Source organism: Herpailurus yagouaroundi, unplaced genomic scaffold (assembly GCF_014898765.1).
Source record: "Herpailurus yagouaroundi ecotype Mexico unplaced genomic scaffold, PumYag 28, whole genome shotgun sequence".
NCBI classification, from domain to species: domain Eukaryota; kingdom Metazoa; phylum Chordata; class Mammalia; order Carnivora; family Felidae; genus Herpailurus; species Herpailurus yagouaroundi.
In genome coordinates this window covers 9,148,723-9,166,507 of record NW_024412376.1, presented here as the reverse complement: position 1 = coordinate 9,166,507, position 17,785 = coordinate 9,148,723, and the positions used below count along the sequence as shown (strand labels likewise).

The window sequence follows — 17,785 nt, the reverse complement described above, 5'->3', positions numbered from 1 at the left end:
TATATTTATATTTCTCTATGTATATTTATATGTTTAAATATAGTAGTTTAACTCCCTTCTGTATCCTATGTGTCCTAGCACAAGGCACTATAACTACTAAGAATTCAATAAGCCTCTGTTGACAGTGCACTGCATGAATGAGATAATTAATTTTGATCATTAGAAATGCATAGCATAAAAATTTTAAATGGTAACTAACACATAGTTCGCTTACTGTGTGCAGAACAGTATTATAAATCATTTAATCCTCAAAATAACCATAGGAGGTAAGTATTATTATCATTTTCATTTGGGAGACACGTGGAAATCAAGAAACCCATCCAGGCACATATAACTGGTAAGGGGCAGACAGAGGGTACATACTCAGGCTTTCTGGTGTCATTGCTACACCAACAAAACTACAGTCTAGAGAGCTGTTGTAAGTTAGAATTTGACCTATGCAACATTGTTTTTCAGAAGTAGAGAAACAGGGGGCCCTAGAAAGATCTTTGTCTTTAGGATCCAATATACTTAGCTCCACACTGAATAGCCGTGTGACCTTGGGCAATTTCATGGATGTGTCGGAGCCTCAATTTCCTATTCAAAATTATAAGTGCGCCTATTTTGTTAGTAAACAGACTCTGAAACCAGACCCTCTAACTGCATCACTAAGCAAGCTACTTAACCAATCTTGGGCTTCAGTTTCCTTGTTTGTAAAAGGAGCATGGAAATTGTAACTATCTCATACGGTTGTTATAAGGGCAACGTACCTATGTATGAAATGCTTTGAAAAATGCCTGACATCCAAGTGCACACCATCAATGTCAGTTATGATTATATAGCAATAGATATTACTATTATTATTTGGCTTTACTAGAGATTGACTATTTTTATTGCTACCTAAGGCCAACTCCCAATTTGTAGTAAATCAAACTCGCTCTCTCACCTACTCAAGGGTTCATTTCAGGAATGCCTCCCTCTTTGTTTTATATCATCATTCCTACTGGATCATTCCAATCAACATTCAAACTTGCTACGAATTCTCCCATGTTAAAGAAATAACTCATTTTATCCTGTTTCCATCCAGCTATCACCTCGTTTTTGTTCCTTGTTAAAGCAATATTCCTTTTTTTGTATTTTCTTCACATTTTTATTTAAATTCTAGTTAGTATATAGTGTAATATTGTTTTCAGGAGTAGAATTTAGTGACTCATCAGTTACATACAATACCCAGTGCTCATCACAAGTGCCTTCCTTGGTACCCATCACCCATCTGGCCCATCTCCTACCCACCTCCCTCTGCCAACCCATAGTTTATTCTCTATCATTAAGAGTCTCTCATGGTTTGGGGGCACCTGGGTGGTTCAGTTGATTAAGCGTTCACCTCTTGATTTTAGCTCAGGTCATGATCTCATGGTTCATAAGATCAAGTCCCGCATTGGCTCTGCACTGGCAGTGCATTGCCTGCTTGGGATTCTCTCTCTCCCTCTCTCTCTGCCCTTCCCCTGCTCATGATCCCTTTGTCTCTCTCAAAATAAATAAACTTTAAAAAAAAATAAGAGTTTCTTATGGTTTATTTCCTTCTCTCTTTATTTTCCCCTTCCCATATGTTCCTGTGATTTGTTTCTTAATGCCACATATGAGTGAAGTCATATGGTATTTGTATTTGACTGACTTACTTCACTTAGCATAATACACTCCTTGCTCCATCCACATCATTGCAAATGGCAAGATTTTATTCCTTTTGATGGCTAAGTATTATCCCATTGTATGTAGGTATGTATATATGTATATATGTATATATATATACACACACACCACATCTTCTTTATTCATTCATCAGTCGATGGATATTTAGACTCTTTCCATAGTTTGGCTATTGTTGATAATGTTGCTATAAACATCAGGGTACATGCACCCCTTCAAATATGTATTTCTGTATCTTTTGGATAAATACCTAGTAGTATAATTGCTGGGTAGGCTAGTTCTATTTTTAACTTTTTGAGGAACCCTCATACTGTTTTCCACAGTGGCTGCACCAGTTTGCATTCTTACCAACAGTGCAAGAGGGCTCCCCTTTCTCTAATCCTCACCAACACTTGTTTTTTGTGTTGTTAATTTTAGCCACTCTGACAGATGTGAGCTGCTATCTCATCATGGTTCTGATTTGCATTTCCCTGATGATGAGTGATATTGAGCATCTTTTCATGTGTCTATCAGTCATCTGGATGTCTTGTTTGGAAAAGTGTCTATTCATGTCTTCTGCCCATTTCTTCACTGGATGATTTTTTGGGGTGTTGAGTTTGATAAGTTCTTTATAGATTTTGGATACTAAAATTGTCTATATTTGTTGCTGCCCATTTTCTCCTCCCATTCTCTCTTTTTAATTTTTGTGGTACGATATATATAACACAAAATTTATCATCTTAATCATTGTAAGTGTACAGTTCAGTAACATTAAGTATATTCATATTGTGCAACCATCATCACCATCCATCTGCAGAACTCTTTTCATATTTCTAAACTGAAACTCTGTGTCCTTTAAAGAATAACTCCCTATTTGCCATTCCCCCGATACCAGGAAGCCCCCATTCTAGTTGGTGTCTCTATGATTTTGGCTGCTCTAATTACCTCACATAAGCAGAAGTGTATATAATTCTTGCTCTTTTGTGGTTGGCTTATTTTACTTAGCATACAGTCATCAAGGTTGACCAATGTTGTAGCATATGTCAGCTTCATATATTTGATGTTCTGTTATTAGATGCGTGCACGTTTATAATTATTGTATCTCTTCACTGTACTGAACCTTTTAATAGTATATAATATCCTTATTCACTTGAGAGATGCTTCAGTGGCTTAGTCGGTTGAGTGTCTAACTCCTGATCTCAGTTCAGGTCTTGATCTCAGGGTTGTGAGTTCAAGCCCTGTGTTAAACTTCATGCTGAGTGTGGAGTCTACAAAAAATACACACACACATACACACACACATATGTATATATATAAATCCTTTTTCACTTGAAAGTTTGACTTTGAAAGCTTGATTATAATGTATCATGGTGAGGGTATATTTGGGTTCATCCTTCCAGCCTCCACCTATGACACAGTTCAAAGCTGCTTCTACAGTTTCAGGTGTTTATTACAGCAGCATACTGTTCCTGAGACCCATTCCTTTCTTAGTACATTTAGGATGCTATAATAAAAATACCATAGATTTGTTGGCTTAAAAAAAGAGAAACATTTATTTCTCACAGTTATAGAGGTTGGGAAGCCCAAGATTAAGGTAAACTGGTGTCCACTTAGGTGTCCAGTGAGAATATGCTTCCTGATTCATAAATGGCCATCTTTTCTGTATCCTTACAAAGCAGAAGGGTGAGGGAACCCTCTGGGTTCCTTTTATAAAGGGACTAATTTCATATACAAGGGTTCCACTTTCATGACAATTACGTCTCAAAGTTCCTGCCTCCTAATGCCATTATAGGGGGTTAGGATTTCAACATGGGAATTGGAGAGGTGGAATACAGACATTAGGTCTACTACCCTCCACCTTTCCTCTTAAAATGGCTAAGAAAAACAAACAGGCAATATCAAGTGCTGGTGAAGAAGTAGAGAAACTAGGACTCATACATTGTTGTTGGGTAAGCACAATGGAAAAGAGATTGTAGAAAACCATATGGCAATTTCTTATAAATTTAATCAAATGTTTAGCATGATTAGCCCCAATCTTGCACATTATTATTAGATTCACCTCTTAACATTTAATATTTTTAATAGTATTGTGAAGGTACTTTTTAAATTCCCAGTTGTTACTGCAAACACTTAAAAATGCAAGTTTTTGTTTTTGTTTTTGTTTTTATATTAAGCTTGAATCCTGCAACTTTGCAAAACTTACTGACTAGTAGGTTTTGGTGCATTTTATGAGATTTTCTACATAGGCAATTTTATTGTCTGTGAAGACATGGTTTTATTTATTTATTTTTATTTATAGTCTACATGGCTTTTATTTCCATTTCTTGCCAATACTGCCCTGGATATGACCTCCAATGTAATGTAGAATAGGATTGCTGAGGACATGCATCCTTGTCTTATACCCAGTGATAAGGAGAAAGCATTGAATCATACACTATTAAGAATTCACCTACAGGGGCACCCAGGTAACTCAGTCAGTGGATATGAGGCCCACATCAGCCTCTGTGCTGACAGATCAGAGCTGGGAGCCTGCTTCAGATTCTGTGTCTCCCTCTCTCTCTGCCCTATTGCTTCTCTCACTCTGTCTCTCTCTTTCAGAAATAAACATTAAAAAAATTTTTTTAAAGAATTCACCTACAGATTTTTCATGAGGAAGTTATATTTAATGTATAGTTTTCCTAGAGTTTTTATCTTGCATGAATTTTGTTTTGTTAAATGCTCCCTTGTTTTGGCAGCATCTGTTGAAATGATTATGTTACTTTTCTTCTCTAGCCTATCAATAAAGTTAATTATATTCATTGATTTTCAAATATTGAATCATCTTTTCATTCCTAAGATGAACCCCAGTTAGTCATGATATATTAAACTTTCTATATATTGCCGGATTCAATGTGCTAATATTTTGTTGAGAATTTTGTGTTTATGTTATTGAAGGATATTGATTTATAGTTTTCTTTTAATGTTTTCATCTAATTTTGACATGAAGGTAATATGGAGGCCTCATAAAATGAGTTCTGAAGTGTTCCATTTTCTTCTGTTATATGGAAGAAATTATGTAGAATTGATATTTTTTAAATGTTTGTTAAATGTATAAATGAAACCATCAGGGTCTGAAATTTAAGTGTTTCAGTTATCCAAATAGATATATGACAATTCTAGTTATCTATTACTTCTTGTATGAGTTGGAAAGTTTCTACCTTTCCTGCATTTGTCCATTTCACCTAATTTGTTAAATTTATTGACATAAAATGAATTGAATTTTGCCTTTTTTAGCCTTTTAACATCTATAGGACCTCTAGTGATGCTCCTTCTTTTATCTCCAATGTTGTTAATTGATGTTCTTTCTTTCTCTCTCTCTCACTCTCAGAGGTTTCTAAATTTTATTCCTCTTTAAAATTTTTGATCATTGTGTATCATTGATTATAAACAATATGATTGCAAGTGTCTTCCTACTGGTTCCATCAATTCCTTTGTTTCTTTTCCTTCTTCTTTGATCTGCTTTTGAATTGAGTATTTTTATAATTTTATCTTCTCTCCAAAATTGGTATATTAGGTCTACTTATTTTTAAAAATATTTTAGTTGGTTGCCCCTGAACTTATTATATGCAACTTTAGTTATTCACAGTTTGCCTTCAAATAATAGTATACCATTTTATATAGAGTGCAATCATTTTAAATCGTTATAATTATAACTCACCTGTCTTTTGTTTTTTTCACTGTTCTCATATATTTTGCTTTTACATTTGTTATAAACCCTTAAATATATCATTACCACTTTTGCTTTAGATAGTCGATTGTGTTTCTAAGTGATTAAGGATAAGGAACAAAATGACTCTAAATTTACGTCTAGTTTTGTTATTTCCAAAGCTTTTTATTTCTTTTCTAGGTCTATGTTCTTGTCCAATATAATATTACTTCCACCTGAAGAAGTGCCTTTAATATTTCTTTTAATGTAGGTCTGTTCAAAGATTGTCTCGTATTTTTTTCTGATACAGTTTTTTACTTTCACTTTACAAATACTTTATCCCTGAAATAGAAATCTATGCTGACATGTTTTTGCAGCACTTTGTCTTTTAAAAGTGTATTTATTTATTTTGAGAGAGAAAGAGAGAGAGTGCACATGTGAGTGGGGGCAGAGCAGAAGGAGAGGGAGAGAGAGAATCCCAAGCATTCTCCTTGCTCAGTATGGAGCCTGACCCAGGGCTCAATTTCATGACTGTGAAATCATGACCTGAGCAGAACCAAGAGTCAGATGCTTAACGGACTCAGCCATTCAGGCTCCCCTTTCAACCCTTTTAAATGTATCATTTCATTGTCTTCTGGCTTATAATGAATATTTATCTTTTTTTATTTGTATATTTATGAATTTCTCTATAGCTTTAGTTTTCAGAAATTGAGAAATGTGTATGTATAATTACATGTGTATGCATTTTGGTTTTATGTTGTTTTGTATTTCTTTTGTAGATCTCTGGTCTTGGCTCAGTGGTTTGATGTTTTTCGTTATCTTTGGGAAATTCCCATCCTTTATCTTTTTAAATACTTATTGCTCCTGTTCTCTCTCTCTTCTGAGATTCTAAGTACTTGTATGTTAGACAATTTGCTACTAGTTCAAATCCTTTGGATGCTCCATTATGTGTTTTCTTTTTCTGCAATTTGGGTGATCTCTATTGATCTATCATTAACTTCACTAATTCTTTCTCAACTATGTCAAGTCTACTAATCAGCACTTTGAAAGGATACTTTTGATGTTTTTAATTTCCACCGTCCCATTTGTCTATTTTCATAGTATATATCTCTGCCAAAATTCCTCATCTGTTTATGAATATTACCCATGTTTTCTGCTAGATAGATATTTAAGATATGAATCACAGTTATTTTTAAATTGTGGTTTTATAGTTCCAAAATCTGAGACAACTCTAAGTCTAGTTCCGGTGATTACTTTTTATCTTGACAATGGATCGTATTTTTCTTTTAATTTAAGTGTATGTCTCATAACTTTTTTTGAATCATAGGCATTTTATGTAGAACAGTAGATATTGGAGCAAATAACATTTATGCTATAAATAGGTATGTCTTTTCTTCTATTGGGCCATTGGAGAAAAGGCCCAATTGAATCAATCCAGCCAGGAGGTGAGCTGTGTATATACTTTGTTGTTGCCATGGTTATGTTCAGTGTAGAACTAGTTCTAATTTCTCTAATGGAAGACTGCCATTGACTTGTGCTGAGCATCTGGTCTAGTGTCCTGAAGAGTTTTTCTCAGTGTTCCTGCTTAGCCCTTTTTGCCTTTCCTACAGGCCTTGGTAACAGGGAGACTCTCTCCACTCCTCCCCTATCCCAGTGGAGTGGGTGCTTTTTGTCATTCACTGTTTCCTATGCTTGGGGCAGGGCAGGATAGGTGCTTTGTTGTACTAGCCCAGCCTCCATTGTTGGCAACCCCCCTATTGATCACCCTCAGATGTAGAGATTTCTCAGCATTCCTGCTTCTCCTCCCTGTGACAGCCAACTTTGCCTTGGATCTGTGGTAAATCTTGTGCAGAAGAGTTTCATGCCTCTCAGGAGACCTTGAATATAGGATCTTCAACCTAAAACTCTCCTATTCTTTCTGTAGGACTAAAGGTATTTTTCTTCTCTCCTTTCCCCAGAAAAAACATTAAGATTCACTGTCCCTTCCAAAGAAGTTTAAAGCTTTTATTTTGTATGAGCAAAGGGGTTTAAGGAAATGTGTGATGTTTTATGCCTGCTCTACAGTGGCAGTCAACTCCTCCTATAGGCCTATAGCCCTGTGGGAGAGGCTCTGGTCTCTTACTCTGCCATTCATCTTTCTACCAAGCATCTGAGTGATGTCCATGAAAAATAGCATGTAAATGGGTATAAAATCCCATTGTGTCTGGGGTTTTTAGGGGATCTATACTGTATACTAGCCTACATTCAACTACTAACTGTTCATTATCATATTTATTGATTTTTTTTTTCTTACCCATCAAATGACAACTGGTACTTCTCCCTCCCATTCTCTGTTACTTCTCTCTCCTTAGAAGGTCCTGTCCTTGACTTTTAGGCTACTTGGTTGCCCTATACATCAGCTTTGTGATAAGTTGCAGAAAATTAGTGACTTTGTAATTTATTTTTTTACTGTCTTGGTGGAAATGACACACTTTCTAGCTTGGCACATTCTCATTAAAAGTAAAACTTACCCATTATTTTTTATACTACACCAGTTATGATTTTGCCTACACCTCTCCACTAACATAGTCAAAGTCATCAGACATCTCCACACTGCTAAATCTACTAGATAATTCTTAGTACCAATCTTTCTTCATTAGTAACACTAGGCTGAGTTGATCCCTCTCTAATTCTGTGAACATTTTACTTGGTTTCCAATACACAATACACTCCTAGCTTTCCTCTTTCATTCCTGGAAGTTCCTTCTCCATATATTTGGCTGATTCTTCTTCTTCTTTTCAATGTCTTACAATTGGAGTACCCCTGGGCTCAATCATTGCACCTCTTTCCTTCTCTACCCACACCCATTAGTGATCTCATCCAGTCTTGTGAGTTTAAGTATTAGTCTAACATGAGTGATCTCCATATTTCAGTATCTAGCCCAAACTTTTTCTATTCCACACCCATATTAGTTTATTTTTTGACTTCTCTACTACAGTGTCCAATAGGCAGTTAAAACATCTTGTCAAAAAATTAATTCCTTATTTTCATATTTTAATCTATAGCAGACACATTCTTCTCCATCTCTCCAGATCATAACCTATTAGTTCATACCCCAAGGACAAAAACAAAAACGTAGTACCCTTGCTTTCTTTCTTACATACACATCACACAACTAACTCTTTAGCAACTCATGTTGGCTCTACTTGGAAAAAAATAAAATAAAATAAATTTAAAAGTAAAATAAAAAATTCACTTTCTTCTAACCATTTTGATTATTGCACCCAAATAATCATCATTTATTGCCTGGCTTATTGTAAATATTTTCTATCCAGTCTCCTTCATTCCAATTTTGCTCCAGTATTCTTTCATCGTGGGATTAAGAGGGAATTTTGGGAGTATAGGTCAGATCTGTCACCATCCTGCTCCAAATCCTCTAACAACCCCTATTTAAGTCAAAATAAAGACCAAATATATCACAAAAGATCGTTCTCTGGACCTCTCTATCTGAATATCATCTCTTACTGCTCTTCCTCTTACTGCCTAGGATGAATAATAAATTTAGTCTACTAAAATAAAAAATAGGGGTGCCTGGGTGGCTCAGTCGGTTAAGCAACCAACTTTGGCTCAGGTCATGATCTCACAATTTGTGAGTTTGAGCCCCACATCAGGCTCTGTGCTGACAGCTCAGATCCTGGAGCCTGCTTCAGATTCTGTGTCTCCCTCTCTCTCTCTCCCTCCCCTGCCCCTCAAAAGCATTAAAAAATAAGATAAATAAAATTAAAATAAAATAAAATAAAAAATAATTTCCAACTATACTTGACACTTTACTGTTCTTCAAAGTACCAGACATATTCCCACCCAGAGCTTTTGCACTACATGTTTCCTCTGACTAGAACGCTTTTCTCCTGGATATCTACAGAGCTTACTCCTTCACCTTCAAATATTAACTCAAATGTTATGTTTTCAAAACATTAACTGACCCATTTCCAACAAGGGCTCTCTGTGCTTCTTACTTTGCTTAATTTTTCTTCATAGTACCTTTTCCCATAGTATACGATTATCACCTCTACCAAAGTATATAATGTACTTATTTACTATGCTTAGTGTTATGTTTCCTCACATTAAAATGGAAAACAATAATTTTGTCTCTCTTTTTCACCAACGTAACCCCACTGTTTAGAAGAGTCTCTAACAAAGAGTAGACAATCACTAAATATTTTGTTAATTTTTATGTATTTATTTTGAGAGAAAGAGAGCACGAGCAGGGGAGGGGAGAGAAAGAAAGAGACAGAATCCCAAGCAGGCTTTTCCTGGTCAGCATGGAACCTGATGCAGGGCTCAAATTCACAAAATATTAGATCATGACCTGAGCCAAAATCAAGAGTTGGTACTCAGCTGACTGAGCCACTCAAGTGTCCCAATTGCTAAATATTTCTTTAACGAATGATCAGGTTTGATTGTATGAATTAAATTAAGTCACATAGGTAGAACACCTGATATCCAAGAGGATCTCAGTAAATACTTTCCATGAATAGAACAAGCAAGGATGAGCACATAAATATTCTTTGATGAACTAGTGTGACTTTTCAGTTTTTAAGTTTTAAATCCCCTGTTCTGAGTGGAAACAAATGATGAATAAGTATATATTTAAAAATTACATTCTTGGGGCACCTGGGTGGTACCGTTGGTTAAGCATCCTACTCTTAATTTCTGCTTAGCTCCCCCTTTCATACAAAACTACTTTTGGCATGTAGTTTTGTGTTGTTGAAGCAAAACTCAGACTTTCAAAAACGTCACACACAAAAAAGATAAAATGCACATGTTCTCTATTACCTTGACTTTCTCACTTATAAGAATATAACTTTTATTTATTTTTTTAATTTTTAATTTAATCATTTATTCGAGGGCGGGGGAAGAGTGTTAAGGAATTGGCTGCCATAATTATGGAAGCTGTCAAGTCCAAATCTGCGATGTGGGCCAGCAAGTTAGAAACCCAAGAGAACTGATGGTGCAAATAAAATCCAAATGCCATCTGTTGGATAATTCCCTATTGCTTGAGGAAGCCAATACTTTGTTCTGTTCAAACCTTCGACTGACTAGATGAAGCCCACCCACATTATGGAGGGCAATCTGCTTACTCAAATTTTAAATGTGAATCTCATCCAAAAACATTCTCCAAGTTTACACAAAAATTAATTATCACAACAGGTGTTTAGACACACTAAACATACATTAGAAATGTACACAAATGTTTACAGCAGTTTTATTCAGCATAGCTAAGTCTGTAAACCTCATTTGTCCATCAGCAAGAGAATAGATAAACAGTGGTATACTTATAAATTATACCATAAAAAGAACAAATTCCTTAACCACACACACCAACATAGATTAATCTCAAAAACATTAAGCTGAATGGAAAAAGGCTTACATAAAAGAACACATAAGGTATGATACCATTTATATAAAGTTCTAGAACTGGCAAGGCTAATCTACAGTGGAAAAAAGAATTGTATTTGAATCTGAGGGCAGGTGGGTAGGTATTGATGAGCAAAAGGCATAAAGAAATTTCCAAGTGTAATAGAAATTTCCTGTTTCTTAAAGGAATTTTGGTTTTCACGGATGTATGCAGCAGATTCCAAATCTATGAAGTCATACACTAATTTTTTTCACATTTAGTTATATAAAATTTTTATCTTAAAAACAATAAACAAATGTTGAACCATAGTTAATGCTATGTATGCTTAAGCATTTAGAGGTACCTAAACACTTCAGCATGCATTTCATCAAACAGATTTTAATATTTATTTATAGTCTACAACCTACTTTAAAATGCATCAAAAAACTTAAATGGATTTGTGGGTAAGCAATGGGACAAATAGTTATGTAAGAAAGCATATATAGTAAAGTTAACCGAAGAACCTATTGATAGTTATACTGGTATTCACTGTACCCTTCTATGTTTTTCTATGTTTGAAACTTTTTATAATAAAATATAAATAAAATAATTATTTGTAAAATTATCTCCCATGCATTCAATATAATTGATCCCTTTTTGGTAAAAATGAAAACCTGTTTTCCTAATTAATTTATATTTAAATAGAAAACATCTACAAGGAAAAACTAAAATAAAGTTTTCATGTAGCTCTTTAAATTATATTTTTTACTGTAGATCAGAGGCAAAGTATAATAAAAACTAAAGCATTGCTTGTCAGGAAATACACATGATTAGTCCCTTCAAGCAGGCATGAAAGGGAGAATTTTAAAGGAGGGTCTCATCTCCCTGTCTAAAGTATCTTATTATTGCTTTTTCTTTCAGAACTGTAGACCTAAAAGTCATGGACATATTATTGGAGCATTGATACAAAGCATCCTTTGCATTACTGACATTCTCCAGTTGAAGGGTCCTGAGTACTTTCTATAGAAGGCAAATGATACCTATAAACCTTTTACTCTGATCCTTGATTTTAAAAATGAAGGTCTGACTCTTCACCACAAATTTCCTAATAATTCGTATAAACCAGTCAGTGCTTTTGCAAACTGAGGTTTGAGAAAAGAAACAGTAACACTTCTAAGTTTCCAATGGCAATATCAGAGGTAAAATAAAAACAGCCCCTGTGTCTGAATGACTTATATTAAATTAACAACTCTGCACTAATTATGATGAACTTGACCATCGATATTCCCCATTATCATCAAGCAAGGACTCAATGATCTCTTCTAAATGGGAAGCTTTCTGGATCCCCATCCCACTTTTGCCTCCTTCCATTATCCCACTTCCAGAGGGTCCTCACTCAAATGCACCTACACTAATGCACATAGACACAGCCTAATAATGTTGAAAAAGTATTTTCCAATATTTATACCTCAATGCCTTCCATTCACATAGTGCCTTACATTTCAATATGCCCTAGTAATAGTAGTCCACTAAGACTTAATAGGAAATGCTGCCTCCAGCTTTAGTTCTCAAATCATTGTTCAAATAGAGCAGCATGAAAATCACTGGTGGCTATTTTAAAACCAGGTTTATGAGACCTACCTTACAACTACTCAAAGAGAAAAAACAGAATTCTGTAAGATGGTGCCCAGAAGCTGTGTGTGTGTGTGTGTGTGTGTGTGTGTGTGTGTGTGTGTACCCTTTCACTCAAAATTAAGAATCACAGTGTTCTTACCAATTATGCCTATTCTTTGGCATGAGAATCTTGATTGAAATCATTACCTGGGTTCCAGCTAGTTAAGATAGCTATTTATAACAATACATGTAGAACTTTTTAGTTGAAAAAAAAGGATTAACTGAAAATTCTTTAATGTCCGTGATGGATTGGCTTTACTAGAGCATGTGTGCATGGAAAAAGAAAAGGACAGAAGTGCAGGCTGTAGAAGAAATAGGCAATACTGAAAGTAATATTTAACATGGTTCTGGTTGTATTGCCTAATCCCTTCTTTGTAGAAATTAGTAATAATCCTAATCAAATGTCCTTCACAATAGATCTTTGTTTGGTCATAGTCTTTCTTTTCTTTCTTTGTTATCCTGGGTCATTCTTCCTTATCCCTGATTTCCAACAGAAAGTGGCTTCATTATGGTGGCCATGAAATTTCAGTTTTGGGAGACAATTATTCATAGGTTTCTTATTTCTGCATATCTTATAAGCAGAGACACTGACTGCTTTTTTTTTTTGAGCTATATTTTCAAGAATGTTTGCATAGCAAGCAGCATTAGAGGATATAGTGTCTTCCTTGAGAGAAACAGGAAGGTTTGCTTGGTATCCTGTATAAAAGATGCATGTTTCCTAAATTCAAGGTTTCTTTCCTGTGATATAACCCAACACATATACAGGTGTCACCTGGCCCTCTTCACATCACCTTGTGGGAACTGGGGTGTAGGGCACCAGTGCAAGAAAACGCTGAGTCTCTGGCTACTATGGGTAATTAATTGTCCTTTGTCTCTAACCCAGAGGTTATTTGTCTTCTTTCTGCGGCAGGATAATTTACTATCTTAAGGGTATGGTAAAATCCCAGGTGCTTCACAGTTTTGATAGTAAATTGTATAACATTTTCCATTTCTCTCTCCTTACAGAAAGTTCAGACTAAGCAATAAACCCTTAAAAACTTTATTTGTATAATTCTAGTTATCTCCATTGTAACTTCCAAAATTTCAAGAGACTCTTTCACTGTGTAGAAAGTGTAGAGAATACTTCTACAAGTAATTTGTAGACCCAGACATGACATCCTTGTTCTAACCAGGCCTATGCTGTCATATGTTGTGTCTCCTGAGAATTCTAATATACATTATGCTGAAGGGAAGGGCTGGCATTTTATCTCACTATGGTCTCCTATATGCAGCAACTTGCAGATCAAATCCAAACTAAAACATATTCCCCCCACTGATTTTATGATTGTTTTTCTCAACATGTCTAATAAATCTGACTGTAGCTTCCTGTGAATGGAGAGGAAGGAGTTCCTTACCAATTTTATCTCTGTAGTCATATATAGACTTCAAAGTACTTTTATTTTGTTTTCTGTTTTATGTAAGCACAGTTCATAGACTTAACTTTTAAAGTCGATGAAGATCTTAGAAGTCATCTCTGTGCAACCTCCAAAACAAAGCATATACACAAAATATAAGCAGACATGGCTTAATAATCTATAGTGATTGGAGCTTACAGAATTCACAGGAAAGGGCTTATCATGATTGAGCTTATTTAATATTTAGAAATGTCTTCTTATCCCAATCATCTTTAACCATAGTCCTAGGATCATCTTCTAGAGCTTCCACTGCACTTAACTATCCTCTCGCAGATATCATAAGCAATTTCCTCCCCAAACCAAACTTATCATATTATTTTTTAAATGCCATGACTTCAAAATCTTTGGGTATTCTGGCAAAATCCATACTAAAATGTACTTTATAGCCGCTTCTCCCACAACAGCCTAATAGCAAAACTTAACATTGTTTTGGTCTTTTTTTGTGCAGATGAATCATATTGTTGATTTATATTTTGTTCATAATTATTTAGAAATGTCAGGTCTTTTTCATATGAATTCCTGACAAACCAAGTTCATCACATGTTAAATTCATACAATTGATTTTTTTCTCTTATCTAAAATAATCAAAAAAGCACTGTGCTAACTTAGTTTGGTGGGCTTTAATCCATTTTCTATCCTCTTAGGATTCTTTTTAAATGTTATTTCTGTAATCAAAAGTATTGGTATCTTTGTCAAGATATGTCATTACAATATCTGAAACAAATGCCTTTAAACCCTTATCTAAGTTATTGATTAAAACATCAGACGGAACAGGACCAGTAACATAACATTTTGATCTCTAGCTTTCTCTCATAATTGACATGATCCTTAAGATCTACATTTTTTAAGTGTGGTTATTTAAAAGGTTTCAAATTTACCTTACTGTATTGTCAACTAGGATTATTTAGTTATCTCATTCCCAAAGTTACAATGACTTGAAAAAAATGTAACGTGCCTTGCTGAAACTTGGGAAAACTATTTGATTAATCCTTTATTATGAAATGTATAAATATTTCTTGTAGAAAATTGCAGAATCGCATGGGAAATAGAGAGTGCAGTTGACCATAGTGTAAAGATGGTTATCAGAATCAGAATAGGTCCACAAAGTCTGCAAAGTAGCAGAGACACAAATGAAGAAGTGCAGATAAAACCACCCTGAAGCTGGGAGAATACTATGAGCTTTAAATTATCTGTATATAGAGAAATCATTATTAAATGCCAACACAGCTACGATTAAACTTCTGACTATCACCTCAAGACATTGTGTCTGGAGAAAAGGGCTAAGTCTGAAGAAACTGCATAGAAAACAGGAAAAGAGAAAAGGGGGCATGGGCATGGACAAAGTAAACATAAAATTACCACAGAAAAATCCAACACTGAACACAGGTCTGAAACATGATGGGTGAAAATCCTAGATATAGTAAAAGATTTGAAAATACATAGGTCCTGAGGTGGCAGCCTTGGACAAAGAACATTTCGGGGGGAGAGGCAGGTAAGTAGAATGGAGAAGACATCCATTTAAACTGGTAGTGAAGCCAAAGAAGGAATTAAGAGAAACAAATAGAGCTCTTGAAATTAAAAAAAAAAAAAAAAAAAGACATGAATCCTTTCCTTCCACCACCACCAACATAAAATATATCCATTTTAAAAAGTAACTTTATCCTAGTAACAGCAATCAGACAAGAAAAAGAAGTAAGGCATCCATATTGGTAAAGAAATTAAACTGTCACTTTGTACAGATGACAAGACACTACACTTAGAAAACCCTAAAGACTCCACCAAAAAACTATGAGAAGTAATAAATGAATTCAGTACATTTGCAGGATACAAAATTAATAGCCAGAAATTGATAGCATTTCTATATACTAATGATGAAGTAGCAGAAAGAGAAATTAAGAAAACAGCTCCATTTACAATTACACAAAAATAATAAAATACCTCTGAATAAGTTTAATGAAGGAGATAAAAGAGCTATACTCTGCAAAATATAAAACACTGATGAAAGAAAGATGGCACAAACAAATGTAAAGATATTCCATGCTTGTGGACTGGAAGAATTAATATTGTTAAAATGTCTACCCAGTGCTTGCTTCGGCAGCACATATACTAAAATTGGAACGATACAGAGAAGATTAGCATGGCCCCTGCGCAAGGATGACACGCAAATTCATGAAGCGTTCCATATTTAAAAAAAAAAAAAAATGTCTACCCAAAGTAATATACACATTCAATGCAATCCTTATCAAAATACCAACAGAATTTTTCACAGAACTAAACAAATACTACTAAGATTTGTATGGATTTCTAACCAAAGCAATTTTGAGAAAGAACAGCAAAGATGAAGTTATCACAATTCCAGATTTCAAGATACACTACCAAGCTGCAGTAGCCAAAACAGTATGGTACTGGCACAAAAATAGATACATAGATGAGTGGAAAAGAACAGAAAGCCCAGAAATAAACCCGCACTTACACAGTCAATCTGTGACAAAGGAGACAAGAATACATAATAGCGACAAGACAATTTCTATAATAAATGATGCTGGGACAACTGAACAGCAAAAGAATGAAACTGAACCACTTTCTAACCCCATAAGCCAAAATAAACTCAAAATGGGCTCAAGACCTAAATGAAAGACTTGAAACCATAAAAATTTTAGAAGAGAACACAGGCACTAATTTCTCTGACATAAGCCATAGAAACATGTTTCTAGATATGTCTACTCAGGAAAAGAACCAAAAACAAAAGTAAATTATTGGAACTACATCAAATTGAAAAGCTTCTGTGCAGTTTAAGAAACCACCAACAAAACAAAAAGGCAACCTATAAAATGGGAGAAGATGTTTACAAATGGTATAACCAGTGATGGGTTAATATCCAAAATATATAAAGAACTTATATAATTCAACACCAAAACCACAAACAATACAGTGTAAAAATGGGCAGAGGACCTGAATAGACCTTTTTGCCAAAGAAAACATATAGCCAACAGACACATGAAAAGATGCTCAACATCAGTAATCATCAGGGAAATGCAAATTAGAACTACAATGAAATATCACCTCACACCAGCCAGAATGGCTAGTATCAAAAAGTCAAGAAATAACAAGTGTTGAAGAGGATAAGAAGGAAAGTGAACATCCATGCACTGTTGGTGGGAATGTAAATTGGTGCAACCACTGTGGAAAACAGTACAGAGATTCCTCAAAAAATTAAAAGTAACAATGTCTCATGATCCAGTAATTCCACTAGAGGGTATTTATAAAGAAAAATGAAAACACTAATTCCAAAAGATGTATGCATGTTTATTCCAGCAATGTTTACAGTAGTCAAGATAAGGAAGCAATCTACATGTCCGTTAATAGATGAATGAATAAGAACTATCTTGTGATATATATACACGATGGAATATTACACCACCATAAAGAACAAGAGATCTTGGGGCGCCTGGGTGGCGCAGTCGGTTAAGCGTCCGACTGCAGCCAGGTCACGATCTCGTGGTCCGTGAGTTCGAGCCCCGCGTCGGGCTCTGCGCTGATGGCTCAGAGCCTGGAGCCTGCTTCAGATTCTGTGTCTCCCTCTCTCTCTGCCCCTCCCCCGTTCATGCTCTGTCTCTCTCTGTCCCAAAAATAAATAAACGTTCAAAAAAAAAATTAAAAAAAAAAAAAAAGAACAAGAGGTCTTGCCATTTGTGACACCATGGATGGACCTAGAGCATTTTATGCTAACTGGAATAAGTCAGACTGAGAAAGACAAATGCCATATGATTTTCCTCATAAGTGGAATCTAAACAATGAATGAATAAACAAAAAGTAGAATCAGACCTATAAATAACAGAGAGCAAACTGATAGTTGCTGGAGGGAAGGGGTATAGGGGATGGATAAAATGGGTAAAGGGGAGTGGTAGCGATAGGCTTCCAGTTATGGAA

The 17,785-nt window shown here is 35.1% G+C and overlaps 1 non-coding gene across 1 annotated transcript; it reads left to right on the top strand.

The window, feature by feature from the left end:
* The first annotated feature begins 15,937 nt into the window (after positions 1-15,937).
* LOC121040053 (U6 spliceosomal RNA) lies at positions 15,938-16,044 on the top strand. Its single transcript, XR_005795107.1, has one exon. It is a non-coding gene; the product is annotated as a U6 spliceosomal RNA (small nuclear RNA).
* The last annotated feature ends 1,741 nt before the right edge of the window (positions 16,045-17,785 follow it).